General features: G+C 38.0%; 1 pseudogene; it reads right to left on the reverse strand.

Moving 5' to 3' along the window:
* The window catches only part of LOC115847812 (Y-box-binding protein 1 pseudogene), a 35,788-nt pseudogene extending 17,293 nt beyond the window's left edge, over nucleotides 1-18,495 (reverse strand).
* Between the last annotated feature and the right edge of the window lie 3,044 nt (nucleotides 18,496-21,539).

Here is a 21,539-nt window from a genome sequence, read left to right on the forward strand (position 1 = left end):
TTATAGCTATTTGTTCACATCTACAACTCTTTCTTCTAAATTGTGAGCTCTTCAATGCTTTGGATGGTTCCTTGTTCATCTTTGTAAACTTACTACTAGCACAATACTCAGTTCTTAAGTGTTTGATTCATGGAGCAACTTCTACGTACTAGTCTCTGGGATATGTTGGTAAACAATGCTTGTCTAATGAATAATTAGAGGATGGATTTAATAATTTAATAATTCTGGATTTTCTTGGTTTTCTGTGTTTTGAAAAGCTAAACAATTATTTCATAGGGACAAAATCCATCACACAATTATTTTCCTGGTGGCAGCTGCAGAAAATAATTAAGATAGAACCTCTGTGGGAATAACTTGATAAATCATCATAGGCTGGTAAAGTCTTACTTTTGTTTCCTATTATTATTTAGAAGTCTTCTCTTAATAGGTTAAATAAGATCTACTCATTACATACCAAGAGTCTGTAGGAGGTTTTTTCAGTATACATTTCTATTTGTATACAAAGGCTAATCTACTCATTACACAAAGAGTTTATTTCTCTTGCTCACAGTTATGTGACAATAATTCGAAATATCTTCATTGTCCGAGTTTGTTTTCTCTGACCACAATATTGCCCAGTTTTTCCCATGTTCTTCCTTGTATACTGAACATGCTTATAGTCTCAGACCATCATTTTTGCCTTTACATCATTTATCTACCTTTTCACATAACCTAAACAGTTTCATCTCAATACTTTCTCATCCCTTTGTTTATCCATAATTCCTACTCTGCCAATACCTTAGGCCTTATATGATTTATTCAGCTCTTTTCCCAAGTTGAAAAAATTTCTTCATTAATTCTCTTAATACTTTAAAATAGATCCTATGTACCAGGAATTGTGCATTGGAGATAGAGTTTAACATTATTTAAGCACTTCTTTCAAGATGCTCAGAGTCAAATGCAGAGATCCTTAATCTAAGTTAAATGGACTTCCTAAAGGATATGCAAGATATTGCCCCGCCCTTTTTTTTACTGGGCACAAGGTCCCTACTTTTTTTTTTTTTTTTTTTTGCGGTACGTGGGCCTCTCACTGTTGTGGCCTCTCCCGTTGGGAGCACAGCCTCTGGACGCACAGGCTCAGCGGCCATGGCTCACGGGCCCAGCTGCTCCGCGGCATGTGGGATCTTCCCGGACCGGGGCACGAACCTGTGTCCCCTGCATCGGCAGGTGGACTCTCAACCACCGTGCCACCAGGGAAGCCCTTGGTCCCTACATTTTGTAGAGTTCTCTAATGAATGGTATAGAGAAGGAAATATATAAATTTTAGTGTAATAAGTGCCATTTATGATCAGGATAAGAATAGGAAGCAGTGAAGGATGCTTTGGTAGGATCAGAGAAGGAACGTTCTTAGACTTTAGCTGATTGAATTCACCAGAATTCACCTGCAAACTAGTCTCAGCTGGGACCTCAGTGACTCTCCGCAATCCTTCTATCATATTTTCCTGCTGACCCTTGGTCACGGTCCTACATTCCTGTTATCCTATCAAATCATTGTTTCTTTTCACTTCTTACTTTACTCATCTTCTTTAAAGAGTTATGGCCAAGTCCAGATATTTCATTGAAAAATTAAAGGGACCTGCACTGCAGAATCTGAAATGTTCTTATAATGGTAACTGCTTAGAACTAACATTGCCTGCAAGGCATATTAGGTAAGGATATCTAATTCTAAAGGTGAAAAAGCCTCCAAAGCAAACAAGTAAACTTCTGGGAAAAAACATCATTTACAGAAAAATATTTGTATGCTTCAATTTCTACTGCATTGAATTTCTACTTTATTATCTCTAGGGAGTCTACAACCTGCTAAAAATGGCTGTGCGTTGGAAAGGGGAGTCTGGGAATCTGGAGGCTAACAACAATAAAACCTTATTTACTCTTCACACTTTTTAAAAGGTGCCTCGATTATGAGCCTTGTCTGAAGTCATGCAGATAACCAATTATAAACTAAAGTTGAAATCCACTTCTGCATGGTGTGGCTTATGTTCTTCTGTCTACCTCAAGCTGCCTTCTTTTTATCCCCCCCAGCTTTACTGAGGTATAATTGACAATTAAAATTTGTATATATTTACAGTGTAAAATTTGAAAATTTGATATATGCATACACTGTGAAGGAACCATCAAAATCAAGCTAATTAACATATCCATCCCCTCACATAGTTACCACCTTCTTTTTTGTGTGTGTGTGGTAAGAACACTGAAGATCTACCCTTGTAGTAAGCTTCAGGTATACATTACATGTCCAGAACTTACTCATCTTGTAACTGAAAGTTTGTGCCCTTTGGCCAACATTTCCCGATTTTTCCACCCAGAGTCCCTGGTAACCATCCTTCCATTCTCTGCTGCTATGAGTTTGACTTTTTTAGATTCCACATATAAGTGAAATTATATAACATTGTCATTCTGAATCTAGTTTATTTCACTTAGCATAATGTCCTCCAGGTTGAGCCATGTTGTCACAAATGACAGATTTCCCTCTCTTTTAAGGTTGAATAATATTCCATTGTATGTATATACCACATTTTCTTTATCCATTCATCCATTAATAGACATTTAGGTTGTTGCCATTTCTTGGTTATTGTGAAAAATGCTGCAATGAACATGAGGGTGCAGTTATCTTTTTAATATCCTGATTTCAATACCTTTGGATAAATACCCAGAAGTAGAATTGCTAGACCTCATGTTAGTTCTGTTTTTAATTTTTTGAGGAACTTCCACACTGTTTTGCCATACTAATTTACATTTTCATCAGCCATGTACACGAGTTCCCTTGTCTACATATCCTTACCGGCACTTACTTTTTTTTTTTTTAATAATAGCCATTCCAACAGGTGTGAGGTGATACCTCATTGTGGTTTTGATTTCATTCCCCTGATGATTAGTGATGTTGAATACCTTTTCATGTGTGTGTTGGCCATTTGTATGTCTTCTTTGGAAAAATGTCTGTTCAGTTCCTATGACCATTTTTAAATTGGATTGTTTATTCTTTTGCTATTGAGTGGCATGAATGGATAAAGATGTGGTGTGTGTGTATGTGTGTGTGTATATATGTGTGTGTATATATATATATACCCATATATAGATAATAATACCCATATATATAGGTATTATTCAGCCATGAGAAATATATATATATATATATATATATACCTATACCCATATATATGTATTTACGGATATCATTCAACCATGAGAAAGAAGGACATCCTGCCATTAGCAATAACATGGATGGAACTTGAGAACTTAGTGCTAAGTGAAATAAGTCAGACAGGGAAAGGCAAATACTGAATGATATAACTTACATGTGCAATCTAAAAAAGCTGGACTTGTAGAAGCAGAGATTAGAATGGTGGTTATTTAAACAATTATTTTGAATCCTTTCCAGCAATTCATAGATCTCCATGTCTTTGGGTCGGATACTGGAAAACTATTATGTTCCTTTGATAGCATCATGTTTCCTTGATTTTTTATGTTCCTTGTAGCCTTGTGTTGATGTCTGTGTATCTGAAGGCACAATGACCTCTTCTTAACTTAATGGACTGGCTTTGGTGGGGAAAGCCCTTCACCTATGGGTGGGTACAAGGATACCAGCTAGGTGGAGTGTTGCAGCTCTGGGGAAGTGTGGTGGCTCTGGCTCTGGCAGGTGGTGGGGGGAGAATGCAGCAGGGTAGACTCCAGACAGCTCTCAGCTGATGTCAGCATCAGCAAAGACTGGGTTCCTCAGTGGCAAGGCTGCAAGTGACCACCGAAGTGGTCAGGGCTGCTTGGATCCTCAGTGGTGAAGGCTGCTGGGATCTCTTGCCCTCTTTTTCTTCCATAGGAGGAAGAGTTATGCTGGGCTAGGGAATGGGGTGACATAGGTAAAATGCTCTCTATACTTTTTCCTATGCCGTCCTCAGTTTTTGTCCTCCACTTGTTGCAGCTTCTTCATAGCACTCTGGAGCTCTCCTAGAGCTATTTTCATTGGTACATAGTTGTTTCATAATTGTTCTTGTGGGGGGACAAACATTAAGACCTTCTAGTCTGCCATCTTGCTGACATTACTCCTTATAAGCTGCCTTCTAAGACAACAGAGAAGCTATCCTTCCCCTAAATCAGAGCCAAAATCCAAGGCTTATTTGCAGGCTGTTAGTTTGGGGATGTGATTCTAGGGAGCAAGTGTGAAGGATTGGGGTGGTGGATCAGGGAAAGAAAGACCATTAATAGAAGGATGTGAAACCAACTTGGCCAAGGATACAGGATGGCTGGTTCTTTGGGACCTTTTGAAAAATCTTAATGAGTGTCTCAAAAATCAGAACTGTCTGAGGTAGCAGGGAGTGGAAAGATGCATTTCAGGTATCTCCTACATAAGTGTCAAGCACAGAATCAGAGTTTTCTGAGTACACGTCTTTTACTTCCTTGGTTAGATTTATTCCTATATATTTTATTCCTTTTGATGCAATTGTATATGGGATTGTTTTCTTAATTTCTCTTTTTGATAGTTCATTATTAGTGTCTAGATACACAACAGATTTCTCTGTGTTAATTTTGTATTCTGCAACTTTACTGAATTCATTTTTAGTTCTAATAGATTTTTTTTCTCTTTTTTTGGTGGTATCTTTAGGATTTTCTATGTCTACTATCATGTCATCTGCAACAATGGCAGTTTTTTTTCTTCCTTTCCAATTTGCATCACCTTTATCTATTTTTCTTGTTTAATTGCTATGACTAGGACTTCCAATACTATGTTGAATAAAAGTGGTGAGAGTGGGCATTGTTCATTTTTACTCCCCTCTACCCCATTTAATGTTTTTGACTTCATATTTTACAACTTTTCGTTTTGTGTATCCCTTAGCTACTTGTTGTGGATATAGATGATTTTACTACTTTTGTTTTTTAACCTTCCTACTAGCTTTATAAGTGGTTGATCTACTACCTATACCATATATTTGTCTTTACCAATGAGATTTTTTGTTTCATAATTTTCATATTTCTATTTGTGGTCTTTTACACTTAGAGAAATCCCTTTAACATTTCTTGTAAAACCAGTTTAATTGTACTGAACTCTCTTAGCTTTTGCTTGTCTTTAAAACTGTTTATCTCTCCTTCAAATCTGAATGATAGCCTTGCCCAGTAGAGTATTCTTGGTTGTAGGTTTTTTCATCACTTTGAATATATCATGCCACTCTCTCTGGTTTGCAAAGTTTCTGCTGAAAAGTCAGCTGATGGTCTTATGGGAGTTCCCTTATACATAACCAGTTGCTTTTCCCTTGCTGCTTTTAAGATTCTCTTTTTATCTTTAATTTTTTGCCATTTTAATTACAGTGTGTCTTGGTGTGGATCTCTTTGGGTTCATCTTGTTTGGGACTCTCTGTGCTTCATGGCCCTGGATGTCTGTTTCCTTTCCCAGGTTAGGGGAGTTTTCAACTTTTATCTCTTCAAATAAGTTCTCTGCTATTTTCTCTCTCTCATCTCCTTCTGGGATGCCTATAATGTCAATTTTAGTATGCTTGATGTTGTTTCAGACATCTCTTAAGCAATCATTATTAAGAAAATTTTTTCTGTTCAGCTTGGATGATTTCCACAACTGTCTTTCAGTTCACTGATCATCTAATCTACTGTTCTCTGTATCATTTAATTTACTGTTAATTCCTTCTTGTGTATTTTTTATTTCAGTTATTGTATTCTTCAGCTCTGTTTGGTTCTTCTTTATAGCCTCTAACTCTTTGTTAAACTTCTCACTGTGTTCATCCATTCTTCTCCCGAGTTTGTTGAGCTTCTTTATGATCATTACTTTGAACTCTTTAAAAATTTTCTTTAATTAAAAAAATTTTAATTGAACTATAGTTGCTTTACAATATTATATATGTTACAGGTGTACAACATAGTGATTCACAATTTTTAAAGATTATACTCTATTTATAGTTATTATAAAATATTGGCTATATTCCCCATGCTGTACAGTATATGCTCGTAGCTTATTTTATACCTAATAGTTTGTACCTCTTAATCCCATGCGCTTGTATTGCCGCTCCCCGCTTCCCTCTCCACACTGGTGACCTTCCCTCTCCCCATTGGTTCTCTATATCTGTGAGTCTGCTTCTTTTTTGTTATATTCACTAGTTTTTTAAAAATATTTTTTAGATGCCACATATAAGTGATATCATGCAGTATTTGTCTTTCTCTGTCTGATTTATTTCACTTAGCATAATGCTCTCTGAGTCCACCCATGTTGCTGCAAATGGCATAATTTCATTCTTTTTTATGGCCAAGTAGTATTCCGGTGTGTGTGTGTGTGTGTGTGTGTGTGTGTGTGTGTGTGTACCACATTTAAAAAATTTATTTATTTTATTTGTATTTATTTTTGGTTGCTTTGGGTCTTTGTTGCTGCACATGGGCTTTCTCTAGTTGTGGCAAGCTGGAGCTACTCTTCATTGCGGTGCGTGGGCTTCTCATTGCAGTGGCTTCTCTTGTTGCAGAGCATGGCTCTAGGCGCGTGTGCTTCAGTAGTTGTGACGCGCAGACTTAGTTGCTTCGCGGCATGTGTGATCTTTGTGGACCAAGGCTAGAACCTGTGTCCGCTGCATTGGCAGGTGGATTCCCAACCACTGTGCCACCAGGGAAGCCCTATACCGCATCTTCTTTATACAGTCATCTGTTGATGGACACTTAGGTTGCTTCCATACCTTGGCAATTGTAAATAATGAACATTGGGGTGCATGTAACTTTTCAAATTAGCGCTTTTGTATTTTTCAGATATATACCCAGGAATGGAATTGCTGGGTCATATGGTAGTTCTGTTTTTAGTTTTTTGAGAAACCTCCATACTGTTTTCCACAGTAGCTGCACCAGTGGCGTAAGAAGGTTCCCTTTTCTCTACATCCTTGCCAACATTTGTTATTTGAGTTCTTTTTGATGATAGCCATTCTGACAGGTGTGAGGTGATATCTCATCATGGTTTTGATTTGCATTTCCCTGATGATTAGTGATGTTGTGCATCTTTTCATATACCTTGAACTCTTTTTTTTTTTTTTAAAGTTTATTTATTTATTTATTTTCGGTATGCGGGCCTCTCACTGTTGTGGCCTCTCCTGTTGCGGAGCACAGGCTCCGGACGCGCAGGCTCAGCAGCCATGGCTCACGGGCCCAGCCGCTCCGTGGCATGTGGGATCTTCCCGGACCGGGGCACGAACCCATGTCCCCTGCATTGGCAGGTGGACTCTCAACCACTGCGCCACCAGGGAAGCCCCCTTGAACTCTTTATTGGATAGACTGCTTATCTCCACTTCACTTAGTTTTTCTGGGGTCTTCGTCCTTTGGTTGGAACATGTTTGGAACATGTTTCTCTGTTGCCTCATTTTGCCTTATTCTCTGATTTTATTTCTAGGTATTAGGTAGATCAGTCCTGTTTCATGATCTTGGAGAAGTGGCCTTCGTAGGAGGTGTCCTATGGGGCCCAGCAGCACACTTCCCTCTGATCACTAGAGCTATATGGTCTAGGGGTACCCCCTGTGTGGGCCGTGTGAACCCTTCTGTTGTGGTGGGGCTGACTACTGTGGATGTGTTGGTGGCCAGGCCTCTGGCCTGGTTGGCTGCCGGTTCCTGCCTCATGCAGCCTCTGCTGGCTGGTTGGTGGCAAGGTCGAGTCCCAGGAGATCCCAGGGGGTCCTGATGCTGTTGTTGGCCTGCTGGTGAGTGGGGCTGTGTCCCCACATGGTTGGCTGCTTGGCCTGGGGGGTTCCAGAACTGGTGCCAACGGGCTCGTGGGCAGGTAAGCCCCTGGCGCTAATAGGCTAGGGAGAGGACTCCAAAATTGCACTTGCCAGCACTTGTGTCCTCGCGGTAGATCAAGCTCCCCATAGTGGCTGCCGCCAGTGTCTCTGTCATTAGGGGACGTCCCAGTTGCCTCCTGCCTGTCTGGGAGGCTCTCCAAGATCCGCAAGTGAGTCTATCTCAGGCTACATTCAAATTACTGTCTCTGTGCGGGATCTTGGAGCATGTGAGATTTTGCACTCACCTTTTAAGAGCAGAGTCTATGTTTCCTGCAGCCCTCTGGCTCTCCCATATGCAAGCCCCACTGGCCTTCAAAGCCAGCATTCTGGGGGCTTATCTTCCCAGTGCAGGACCGCTGGGCTCGGGAGCCTGATATGGGGCCCAGAACTCTCGCTTCTTGGGGAGAACCTCTGTAGTTGTGATTATCCTCTTGTTTGTGGGATGCCTACCAGGGGGTGTGGGTCTTGACTATACTGTGTCGCCATCCCTCCTACCTGTCTCATTATGGTTCCTTCCTTATATCTTTAGATGTAGAAAATCTTTTCCGCTAGTCTTCAGGTCACTCTCATCTATAGTAGTCTGTAAATAGTTGTAATTCTGGTGTGCCCATGGAGGAGGTGAGCTCAGGGTCTTCCTGCTCCATCTTGGCCACACCTCTGTCTAGAAGTTCTTAGAGTCTGTGCAGGCACAGGGCTATATCCTCTAAGAAGCCCTGCAGTTCAGAAAGCAGTGGTACTCTGTGGTCTTTGTGACAGCTGCTTCTTTGGAGGTTCATTACTAAATCTTTGTCATTGGGATCTTTTCTTTTCCCCTGTGTATGTCCTGTGCTTCTTCCCTCTTATGGGACCTAACTGGCAAATGAAATCTTATGCAGAACCATAATATGTTGGACGCCAAATAAAGTCCCCCTGCTTGAATTAGATAGTTTCTTAGAGAACTGAATGCTAGAAAATGGAGAAGAAAGGGTATGCGGACCCTCATCTGATCTCTTTTGGATGTCCCTGAGGTATTTAAAAAATCCACTAAGAATCAAAAGAGCAATTAGAAAATGATTGCCTTGGGGCATGAATTAAAGATTCTGAACATTGGCGCTTTTACCACGTTTAAAACCAATCTCAAAATGTGAGCGACGTGAAGGCAATGACATCGGTGTATTCAATTGTGTATTTCCAGAACTTCTAAGCATGCTTGGCACATGCTAGGTCTCAGTGTTTGTTGAATAAGTGAGTGACTGCTGTGTTCAAGGTGCTGTGCTACTATTTGTTTTTCAGTAAGTTGGGAAAAGCTAGTTTTGGTTCAATACTGATTTTTTTAGTCCTTTGTCACTATCACCATTTGTGAGATGGATGGCCATGATTAGAACATAAGTCTGTTGGCCTCAGAATACAGCAGTACTAACTGACTTTGAAAAGTCAAATCCATGACATCAGTCTACTGAGAAATATCGTCTCATTGAGAGTTGGTCAAACATAGAGGTCAAAATGGCCTGGGGAGGAATGGGGTCCATTAAACATGGAATCTGGAAAAGAACAGACGTGCAGGAGGACACATTCATGAGATTTTATAGAGAAAAATTAAATGTATTTAGCATAGACATAATGCTGGGATTATTTTGACTCCTGTATAAAGAAAAATAAATAAGTAAAACCCTATGGTAAGGGACTGGCAGTTCTAGAAAGTATATCTATCAGAAATCCTTGATTGATCCTATGACACTGAAAGTATTCCTGTAGCCATCCAAAACAAACATTATTCTTGCTTAAATGTTTAACTTTCACATTACATATTGCCATATAGAAAATATGTTCTCTGTTGATGATGTTAGCAACAATAGAATTAGATATATTGACAATATTTGAGTTACTACCAAACTTCTGGTTACAGAGAATGATTTATTCAATGAGGGTGGCAAATGGCAATTCCTGGCGGCAATCGTAGCAATGGTGGATTTACCGTAAATACCTTGGAATTTGCTTTTTATATCTGAAGAGGATTACAGAGGTTGTAATTACAGAGGTTGTAAAGATCAGTTTGTCATTGGAAATCCTTGCCACTGAACAACTTATATTGTACTATATTTTTTGGAAAAATTGTTTCTACAGTGGTGTGTGTTAACAACAGAATTGTTCATGTAGGATCTATCAATAGGGTATCACAATCCTGATAAAGTCTTGTGTGGAATCAAACATTCTCTCATTTTACATTATACCTATGTTGTTTTTAAATTATAATTTATTTTTCAGTAATGGAGTAATACTTGCTCGTTGTAAAGAAGTAAGAGAAAAGCATAATCCTAAACACCTAGGGACAATCACTGCTTTCATATTTCTAACTTTTAATTTGTCTTGAGTACACAAGTTAAACATGTTTAGAGAAGAAATTTAGAAAATTCAGACATGCAAATATGAGAAAATGAAATCACTCACAATTTCACCACTAAGAAATGACACTTGGACTTCCCTGGTGGCGCAGTGGTTGAGAGTCCGCCTGCCGATGCAGGGGACGCGGGTTCGTGCCCCGGTCCGGGAAGATCCCACATGCCGCGGAGCGGCTAGGCCCGTGAGCCATGGCCGCTGAGCCTGCGCATCCGGAGCCTGTGCTCCGCAATGGGAGAGGCCACAACAGTGAGAGGCCTGCGTACCACCAAAGAAAAAAAAAAAAAGAAATGACACTTTCAACATGTTGGCCAAAGTCCTTATCTAGATTATATATTTGTATACCGGATATTTAAGATATGCATTTTATTTTGAACAAAAGAAACCACACTATTGGATGACAATTTTTTATTGTGATTTATTACTTCATTTTCATATTTCTGGGCTAATAAGATTCTTTTATAATACCACTCTTACTGAATCTATAGAATTCTATCACACTACAATTTATTTTAACAATCTCCTATTATTGGCATTTTATATACAAACCTCTGAAATATTTCTTCATTAAAACTTTACACCTACTCTTCATTATAATTTTTGGATAAATTCCTACAAGTAAAATTTTTGTGCAGGAAAGTGGAATAATTTTCATTCTCACTGAGAGCGTATGAATTGTTATCTATACTGTATCTCATCATGCTTGGGGATTATGTATAATTATGTAAATATGTATTAATGTCCTGGACAAAAAGGGGAATCTGATTGTGTCAATGTCATTTGGTTGGAAGGAACAGATTTCACTTACGTTGCTTCACGTAAGGAGGATTTTGTGAGGAAGCTTGTGTTAATTGGGCCTCATAGTATCATAGAAAAGCCAAGCACCAAAGAGTCTGATGCTGAATGTGATAGAGAAAGGTTTTTCAAGATGAAGTACAACTCCAGCTATCAGATCTGGTCACCTTCTGCCCTTGGTAAGAGATTTAAAAAAAATATTTTAGGGTCTTCCCTGGTGGCGCAGTGCTTGAGAGTCTGCCTGCTGATGCAGGGGACACAGGTTCGAGCCCTGGTCTGGGAGGATCCCACATGCCACGGAGCAACTGGGCCCATGAGCCACAACTACTGAGCCTACGTGTCTAGAGCCTGTGCTCCGCAACGAGAGGCCGCGATAGTGAGAGGCCCATGCACCACGATGAAGAGTGGACCCCGCTTGCCGCAACTGGAGAAAGCCCTCGCACAAAAACGAAGACCCAACACAGCCAAAAATAAATAAAATAGATTAAAAAATATATTTATTTTAACTTTTTATTTTATCTAAATTTTTAAAAAACTCAGCTTTTATATATAGTAATGACATAGATAGTAGAAAAGACTAAGAGAGAGGAACTCAAACAGCTTAACAGCAGAAAAACAAATAACTCAATTGAGAAATGGGCTAAGGACCTGGATAGATATATATTAAAAAGAAGACATACAAATGGCAAATAGGTGTATGAAAAGATGCTCACCATCACTAATCATCAGGGAAATTCAAATCAAAACCACAATAAGATATCACCTCACACTTGTGAGATACCTATTATTAAGAAGACAAGATAATGAGTGTTGGTGAGATGTGGAGAAAAGTAAACCCTTGTATACTGTTGGTGAGAATGTAAATTGATACAGCTATTATGAAAAATATTATAGAGGTTCTTCAAAAAATTAAAAATAAAACTACCATATGATCCAGCAATCCCACTTCTGGGTTTTTATCCAAAGAAATAAAATCATTATCTTGAAGAGATATCTACACCCTCATGTTTACTGAAGCATTATTTATAGCATTTGAGACGTGGAAACAACCTGTGTACTTCAACAGAAGTGTGAATAAAAAGGATTACAGACACACATACATAAATATACACATACACACTGGAATATTATTAAGCCACAAACAAAGATGAAATCCTGCCGTTTGTGAGAACATGGGTGAACGTGGAGGACATTATGCTAAGTGAAATAAGCCAGATACAGAAGAAAAATAGTATATGATCTCACTTACATGTAGAATCTAAAAACAAACTCTTAGAAGCAGAGAGTAGAATGGTGGATACCAGGGGGTGAGTGTGGGGGAAATGGGTAGACATTGGTCAAAGGGTATTTAAGTTATAAGATGAATAAGTTCTGGAGATCTAATGTACAGCATTGTGACTATAGTTAATAATGCTGTATTTTATACTCTAAATTTGCCAAGACAGTTGATCTTAAGTAAGAGAATTTTTACTAAACTTCAGCACTCTTCCGTTTTGGTTTCTTACATAATATTTCTTACTGCTTTCTGCTCTTATTATCAACTTTATATACTCTCTATTTCTCATATTTAAACTTCTAGATAAATAATATAATTGGGTCAGAGCATCATGAATGTACCTCCTGGGTCATGCTTTTGCTCCACACTGCTTCATAGGTCAACTGGATTTCTAAGCCCAATGCACTATGACCTGAGAAGCAGGGCAGAGACACAGAGAATGGTAAACTGTGTAAGAACCCCATCCACAGAGGGGTATATTTCTGGCAGAAATTCAGAGCAAAATAGGCTTCCCTCCTCCTTTTTATTTTGAATTACATTTTACTGTATATAAACAGCAGTGGAGCTTCCCTGGTGGTGCAGTGGTTGAGAGTCCACCTGCCGATGCAGGGGACACGGGTTCGTGCCCCGGTCCGGGAAGATCCCACATGCCGTGGAGTGGCTGGGCCCGTGAGCCATGGCCGCTGAGTCTGCGCGTCCGGAGCCTGTGCTCCGCAACGGGAAAGGCCACAACAGTGAGAGGCCCGTGTACCACAAAAAACAAACAAAAAACAAACAAAAAAACCCAGCAGTGAATAAATGTTATATAACCACTGGTCATTTGTATTTCTTGTTTTGAAAATTTAGTGTTAATATATTGTATTCTAAGATTAAAATAAATGGAAATGCAAACATTATTATTTAACAGGAAAATGTTTAGTTAATGAAGTTTTTATTTCCTGTTTGTTTGAATCAAGTACCTTTGAAGTTGGGAAAGTATTTTGGAAATCCTTAAATCACTTAAAATAATTTAGACCTGCTATTAATTTTACATCACGAGTGAGTAGTTAATGCACAGTTAGCAAGTTCATCACTGCTTTTTAATTAAACATGAGTTGATTGTGAAGAGAGAATATTGAGCATTTGAGAGACATATCTAATGGTTCTATAATTAGATGAAAATTACATAAGCAAGGAATGCCCAGTTTAGTTCTTGCTATATATTAGCTGTATAAAAAAAATGTCGATACTTCATTTACGTTTATCAAAATAGCCTACAGCAAGATAATTAGGGATCACTTTTGCAAATGGTGGTGCTTAATAGACATATTAATTGATATCAATCTTCCTTCAAATAGCCCATTAAGTGGAAAACTATTACATAGAAAATAGTTTATCAATAAAAATAAAAAATGCATTTCTTTTTTATGCAAAGCTAATTGACTGCACTCATATATTTTCATTTATTAAAGTTAAGTAATGCTTTGTTGATGACTAGCCATAACTGTCAATGAATCTCAAATATTGATGGTAGTTAAAAATCACTTTATAAAAATAATAATGATATACCGCATAATCAGAAACAATAAAATGTAAAATTATTATATTGAAATAAGAAAACAATGAGACTGGGACTTCGCTGGTGGCACAGTGGTTAAGAATTCGCCTGCCAATGCAGGGGAGCTCTGGTCTGGGAAGATCCCACATGCCTCAGAGCAACTAAGCCCCTGAGCCACAACTACTGAGCCTGTGCTCTAGAGCCCACAAGCCACAACTACTGAGTCCGTGTGCCACAACTACTGAAGCTTGCGCACCTAGAGCCTATGCTCTGCAACAAGAGAAGCCACCGCAATGAGAAGACCGCGCACCGCAACGAAGAGCAGCCCCCGCTTGCTGCAATGAGAGAAAGCCCGCACACAGCAACGAAGACCCAACGCAGCCAAAAATAAATAAATTTATTTTAAAAAAATTATATATATATAACTGCATCTCTAACTTCTGATCAATGGAGCAGTTCTCAGAGCTTCTTAGAATCTGTTTCCTGTGTTATCGTCCTCAGTTTGGCTCGAATAAAAAATTCTCTTTAAAAAAAAAGAAAAGAATACGACTTAGTTTATTGTGCTTAAGATTAGGTAAACTTCTAATAATAATTTTCAAAATAATCTCTTTTTGAGGAGATTTCAGTAAATTGGTGGAATATCATACCAGAACTTTTGTCTTCTGAAAGTGCTGGATGATTGAGGTCTGTCCTTAAAAAAGTGAACATTTCCAATCAATCCACATTATATATCAGATACCAGTTTGTGATAAAATTCACAAAGCTGAAAAATTAAGTAAATAATAATAGCAAATACTACAATAATAAATAAAATTTCAAGGTTTGGGAAAAATATAACTAACTTATAATTAGTCTTTGGATCTACCTGATTACTGTAAAATTTCAATCAAATAAAATCACAACAAAAGCCGGGGAAAAGACTGCAATCTCAGAAGGAGGTCTTAGAATAAATGGATTCAATTAACATTACATAATTTTGTTTTTCTAATTGAAAGTCAAATCTATTAATTAATCATAAAATTAATTTGAGTTACATAAGCATTAATAATAAAATACAAAAAAATCAGCACCTATAATAACAGTAAATATATTGCCATTAGATTTTTTTTTTTTTTTTAGATTCCATATATATGTATTAGCATACGGCATTTGTTTTTCTCTTTCTGACTTACTTCACTTTGTATGACAGACTCTAGGTCCATCCACCTCACTACAAATAACTCGCCATTAGATTTGGTTTTAGTTATGTACTTGATGCGTGTGCGTGTGTGTGTGTTGTGCTGCATGGTGATGGTGATATAAACTATATTTCTATTGTAGGTCACAGCCTGTATTAGTAAGGATTCTTCAGAGAAACAGAACCAATAAGATCTATCTATCTATCATCTATCTATCTATCTATAGATATAGATATATCTATTAATATATAAATCAGCTCATGTGGTTCTGGAGGCTGAACAGGTCCATGATCTGCAAGCTTGAGAACAAGAAAAGCTGGTGTAATTCAGTCTGAGTTCAAGGGCCTGATCGCTGGTTTGGAGTTAAGGGCTGATGGTATAAGTTCTGATCTGAGTCTGAAAGCCCCAGAGCCAGGATTGTAGATGCCTAAGCCAGCAGATAGATGTCTTAGTTCAAGGAGAGAGAGAGAGAGAGAGAGAGCAATTTCACCTTTCCTCCACCCTTTTGTTCTATTTAGCTATTCAGCAGATTGGATTATTTTCATTGGTACGGTTCATCTTTCTTTACTCAGTTCACCAATTCAAATGCTAGTGTCTTCCAGAAACACCGTCACAGGCACACCCAGAACTAATGTTTTGTTAGCTATCTGGGCATCCATTAGCCTATTCAAGTTGACATGTAAAATTAATCATCACACAACCAAAGTTTGAAAAATATATAAATTTATTATCTCTTGTATAATGATTAAAATGTTTATAGTTTGTGGTTATTCTTATAATATGTTGTGATATACAGGTGTGGATATAAATTTGAGTCAAACCATCCAGGTTTGAAATATGGCTTCAGCATTTAAAAGCTGGATGTTAAAGAGCAATTTTCCTGAACTCTTTGTTTCCCCATTTATAACATACATGTAGTAATAGTATTCAACTGACTGGGTTGTGTGTGTGTGTGTGTGTATGTGTGTGTGTGTTGGTGGCATCAAGACTTATTATAAAGCTATAATAATCAAGACAGTGAGTTATTGGCATAAAGATAGACAAACAGAACATTGGAACAGAATAGAGGGTCTGAAAACAGACCTGTACACGTACAGGTATACATGATCATAAAACAATGATTGAAAACGACTAGATTTTATGGTGTGTGTGTGCTTTCTGAGCCTAGAAATGTAGGCAGGGGTCTTGCATATCTTTTTGGAAAGTTGGAGTGTATTATCCTGAATGTAATATATAGTCATTGGAGAATAAAAAGGGAGAGTGACAGGATAAGATTGACTTTAGAAACATCAGAAAGAAGTGATATGGAAGATGGATTATAGAAGGGTAATGTTTGATTCTGGCAAAGAAGAGGGGGTAGATTTGAGATGTATTTAAGAGGATAGAACCAATGGTCGTGTCTGGCTGAGGTAATGGGTGAAGGATAATGGAGTAAGAGGTATAAAGGACAGCTCATAGATTTCTGTCTTGGGATTCTGAGCACAGACCCATGCCATTCACTGGGATAGGGGACAGGAGAAGGAGTAAGTTTTGGAGGGTACTTGATGATGCAATTTTGAATTTGTTGAGTTTGGGGTTCTTTGAGGACTGCTAAAGGGAGTTTCCCAGTACTCAGAAGGATATTTGGGACTAGAGGTGAGTGGAGAAGACTGGTATGCTAAGAATTTCGAAGTGTTCAGCATATGTGTGGAAATTGAAGCCATAGACTTGAAGCTTCACAGAAAGAGTCTATATAATAAAAAGAGAAAAGCATGGAAAAGGTCAAAGGTAAATCTAGAAAGTAACAGTATTTAAGGGATAAACAGAAGAAGAGAAGTCAGAGTGAATCAGAATTTATTTTTTGTAGGTGCCTAGGGGCATGAAACTGTCGACGAAAAAAATCAATAACATTAGAGCCAAATATGAGGATTGTAACCTGGGGAAAAGCATCTCAGAAAGCTCTGAGAACTGTTCCGTTGGTTAGAAATCAAGGCACAGTTATATGTTTTGTTTTTTTTTTGAGACAGAGGGCTGTACATCAAATAACGTATTATTGACAGTTTACATAATCCAGATCTATGCGTCATCGTGGTGGGTCGTGTGACCCCTCACAAGATGAAGAAGGAATGTTATCTTTTAAAGAGTCATCTTGTTGATGCTGGGCGGATGTTGCTCTTTATGGTTGAGCAGGTATTCCTGCTGATGGAGGAGGTCTGGTCGATGCGTAATGTGGATACACAGTACACAGTGGGAAGAGAGGGGAGGCCAAAGGGCAGAGAATTTTTATGCTTAAATTTTTCGTGTCTTGCCATAAACATGAATTTTATTTCACAAAACTAATTTGGATTGTGTGTGTGTGTGTGTGTGTGTGTGTGTGTGTGTGTGTGTCTCAGTGACAGTAAGGGAACTTGTCTTGAAGCTGTGTTTCCATCAAAGCACATTGTTTTTACTCAGAGTGTATGTTAATGGCGGAGGGCTGTTGAAGATTAATGTTGTCACTTTTTCTTGACCACACTAAGACAGTCTCTTTAAGGAGACTAAGCAGGTAGAGTCAGAAATAAGAAGAGAGTGGACATTGGCATCAAATGTTGGAGAGCAGGAAAGTAAGATAAGGACTGTAGTTTGTCAGATTGCCAGCAGGAAACAGGTTGCACTCTCAACTTGGGTAATTTAGGAGAGCTTAATAAGAGATCGTTTACCAAGGTGTGAGAAAGATGCAGGGAGACTCCAAGCGACAGTGCCTTTCAGCAGGGCTGGTAAAGGGTGATGCCGTGATTGCTTCTCAGCCTAACCAGGGCAGGAGGAGGGAGCAACTGTCGGAACCTGGCATGAGAGAGCTTTGTGGGAGACTGCCGCTGAAGGAGCTCTAAGCTGTGATGGAGGGGCTTTGCAGGGAGGTGCTGGAGGGTAGTTACCCTGACCCTCTCTTGACTCCTCCCCTTGCTGCTCTTGCCTGTGCTTTCTATCGGCCAACCCCAATCAGAAGCAAGGCAGTCAATGAACATAGTCCATATAGGTCAGCCTCTGGGGTAGAACAGCTTGGAGGAGAGATGGGAGTGGATCTAAGAGGGGCAAACAAAATATACACAGCACAGACTGAGAAATATCTATTGGAATTCATCACAAGAGGTTTTGACCCTTTATTGAGGTCAGGGCAGTATTGGGGCAGAAGGTAGATTGTGGAGAGTAAATCACGGATGGAACAGAAGTGAGGAGGAGGAGTTACCGTTAAGGGAGAGCATTTAGGGAACGACTGGAAATAAATTTTGGGTAGTGGTTGGCAGATGTGAGTTAAGATGGCAGACCCTTATTTATATATAGAGTCACAGACTCAAAACAGTACCTTGCAAGATCTCCCTGTAATTTTCCAAAACTGTGAGAACAATAAAGGCCAGATCAATAAAAGAGACATCTTAGGACCAATCTGTAAGGAGATGTATGTATGTCCTGCTTACTGCATGTTCATTGAAACTTGTATATGCACATGAGCTCTGTAACATGCTGTCTCCCCCACTGGAGATTCTGCTTTAAATGTCATTACAGGTCTTCCTTGACTTACAGTGGGGTCATGTCCCGATAAACCCATCGCCAAAAACGCATTTTATACACCTAACCTACCAAACATCAATAGCTTAGCCTAACCTACCTTAAACGTGCTCAGAACACTTACATTAGCTCGAAATTGGGCAAAATTGTCTAACACAAATCCTATCTTACGATAAAGTGTTGGATAGCTTGTATGGTGTATTGAATACTGTTCTGCAAGTGAAAAACAGAATGGTTGTCTGGGTACAGGATGGTTGTAAGTGTTACCGGTTGTTTACCCCCGTGATCACGTGGCTGACAAAGTAGGGAGCTGCGGCTCTCTGCCACTGCCCAGCATCAGGAGAGCATTGTACTGCATATTGCTAGCCTGGGAAAAGGTCAAAATTCAAAATTCCAAGTATGGTTTCTACTGTATGTGTATTCCTTTCTCACCATTGTAAAGTTGCAAAATTTTAAGTGTAGCCATCATCTGTATAACCTCAGTGCCTAGTGAAGTGTTTGAAACATAGCAGGTGCTCAGTGACAATGATTGAATACAAAAATGTTCAAATGTCCAAAACCCTAAAAACATCCCAAAGGCATAATCTGATGCATGAACACAATCAGTTACATTTAGAATAGCTAAAAAAGCTATTTATCTCTTCAGTAGAGCCCCATCCCTCTTCAGTATATGCTATACATCTCACTTTCATCACTCCTTTTGTTCCTCCCATAAGTAGTTTTCCTTAAAAGAGTTTTGACTCCTCCTACCCAGAGAAAGTTTGATTCTTATTTGACAAGTCCTATCAGCTTTGCACAAATGCTGGAACATCTCTCATGTGAATTTAAGTGTATTGCTAAACTCTTTCTCTCCATGAAGCTTCTTTGGAAGGCTTTTCTAGAAAGTAGTTTTTCTCCCATCTTAACTGGTTCCATTTCCAACGTGCTATTACAGTGTCTGAGTTCTAAGACTGACTGAGAAATATTTCCTGTCTAATTGGCTGAAGGGGGTAGAAAGTTGCTTTAAGTACTCTATGACTATTTTAGATATGGTTCTCTTGTTTAAGAGGTATTTTGACATATTTAAAAATTCTTGGTAATATTTTTGGAAAGAAAAGTATAGAAAGAATCTTGCTTCTTCTAACCCTTTAATTTTTTGACAATTTCCATTTCTCTGTTCTAAGTTACGCAATTTGAAACCAAATTCTACTTTTTATTTCGTTTACAAACTATAATATCACAAAGTATGATAAAAGCAAACTAGCCTGAACAACGAAATGTTAAAACATAACGAAACTTGGAAATTCTAAGTTCTAGAACAAAAGGTGAAATTAAAATCTCTATTATGAAAAGGAATCTGGCACATTTCAGTCTGGCCCCTGGGGCCTTTATACGACAGGCAGAAGCCTAATATATAAAAGATAGTAAATCAAGTTGAACTTGGTGTTTCTCAGATTTTAGTGGTTTGTTTTTAACCCTTAAGACTAAACTCTCCAAGTAGTTATTTAAATTACCATAGTAGGATTAGTAGGCATAGTTGTGTAGGAAAAGCAGAATTTTCTGCTTCTGAAATGTACACATGTACAAATGTACAAATGTACATATTTCACATGTACTTTCACATGCCAAGATATATTAAAATTTTACTTGTTTAGGAATAGCTTCATTTTTAAGCTTCCAAAAGAGATCAGCTGAAATGATACACATTTTGCACATAAATATTGGAAGGGTTGAGAGAGTCAACGTGATTCTTGCCTTGTGGAGACTAGACACAGTGGATTTCCATGTTGTACATAGTCCTGAGTCTTTGTGGTTCCAAAACACACCCACTTTACAGGATGTGTTATAAATACATTGCTCCTCAAAATAATCACTTAACATTTGATGGTTATTAAAATACTGAAAAATACCTACTTTACTATTTGGATTATTTCATTCTGAACATATTATTTTTTTGGTGTATATAATGCTACTTAAGTAATTGAGTGTTTTTTTCCCCAATTGTTTGAGTGCTGCAAATTCAATCTTCTGTAATTAAAAATAAATCTTCGAAATGAACACAGCTGTTATTTTCCCATATACTTTATTGAAAGTGATAAAAATGGATCAAATATAACCATGAATTGTGCCTCACTCCTGTGAAATATCAAGCTCCCATTTCCTTAAGCTTGGGGAGGTGTTTTTTGTTTTTTGTTTTTTTTGAAATAATATGATACTGAAAGAAGGGAAATAAAATTCTTAGAAAGATTTAAAAAGATTATTAATAGATGGGATTTGAATAAGACTGATCAAATGCTGGAATGGATGCTTTCTTTTCTTTCTTTCCTTTTTTTTTTTTGATTGCCCACATTGTCTGAAAACTGTTCAGCAGAACAAAGGGTTTTATGGATGAAAGACTAGTATGAAGAAACATGAATGTCATCTCAGGCTCTGAAAGACAGTCTGCTAATGAAATATTCTAAAAGTCATTTTCAAGGTGGTTGAAAGTTCTCACTGATGTGCACCAATGCTTTTGATAAAAAAATTATATATATCAAATAATTACACAAATGTTGGCTCTGGGGATAGAGAAAAAAGGTTAACTTATATGCACCCAAATATTAATGAAAGATTTGTGTATCATTCTTTCCATGGGTAAAAATAATGAGACACCTGATAACATTACTTTGGTAGTAAATTTTTTACTTTTTACATATGAATAATGCCTTTTTCTGCTATCTAGGTAACGTTAACTAACTGTGATCTATGATTTACTACCTTAATGGTTAGCTCTTTATGTGCAAAGTGTAGATCATCTTTAAAAATTGAACTTTCCCAAAACATCCTTGAGTGAACTTTCCTGATATATGCAAGAAGTAGTGACTTTTCCCCAAAGATCCACTGACCCACTCTATTAATATACATACCTGCCAATGACACCTACTTATCCTCTGTTCTACAGTATGCATTCTTTCTTTAGGATATATGTATCCTAAGTAGTTTTATATATATATATATATATATATATATATATATATATATATATATATATAAAATCTCAGTAATATTTTTTTTTTTTTAAAGTCTGGAGCCGCACAGGCTCAGCGGCC

This window comes from Globicephala melas, chromosome 19 (assembly GCF_963455315.2).
Source record: "Globicephala melas chromosome 19, mGloMel1.2, whole genome shotgun sequence".
Taxonomy (NCBI): domain Eukaryota; kingdom Metazoa; phylum Chordata; class Mammalia; order Artiodactyla; family Delphinidae; genus Globicephala; species Globicephala melas.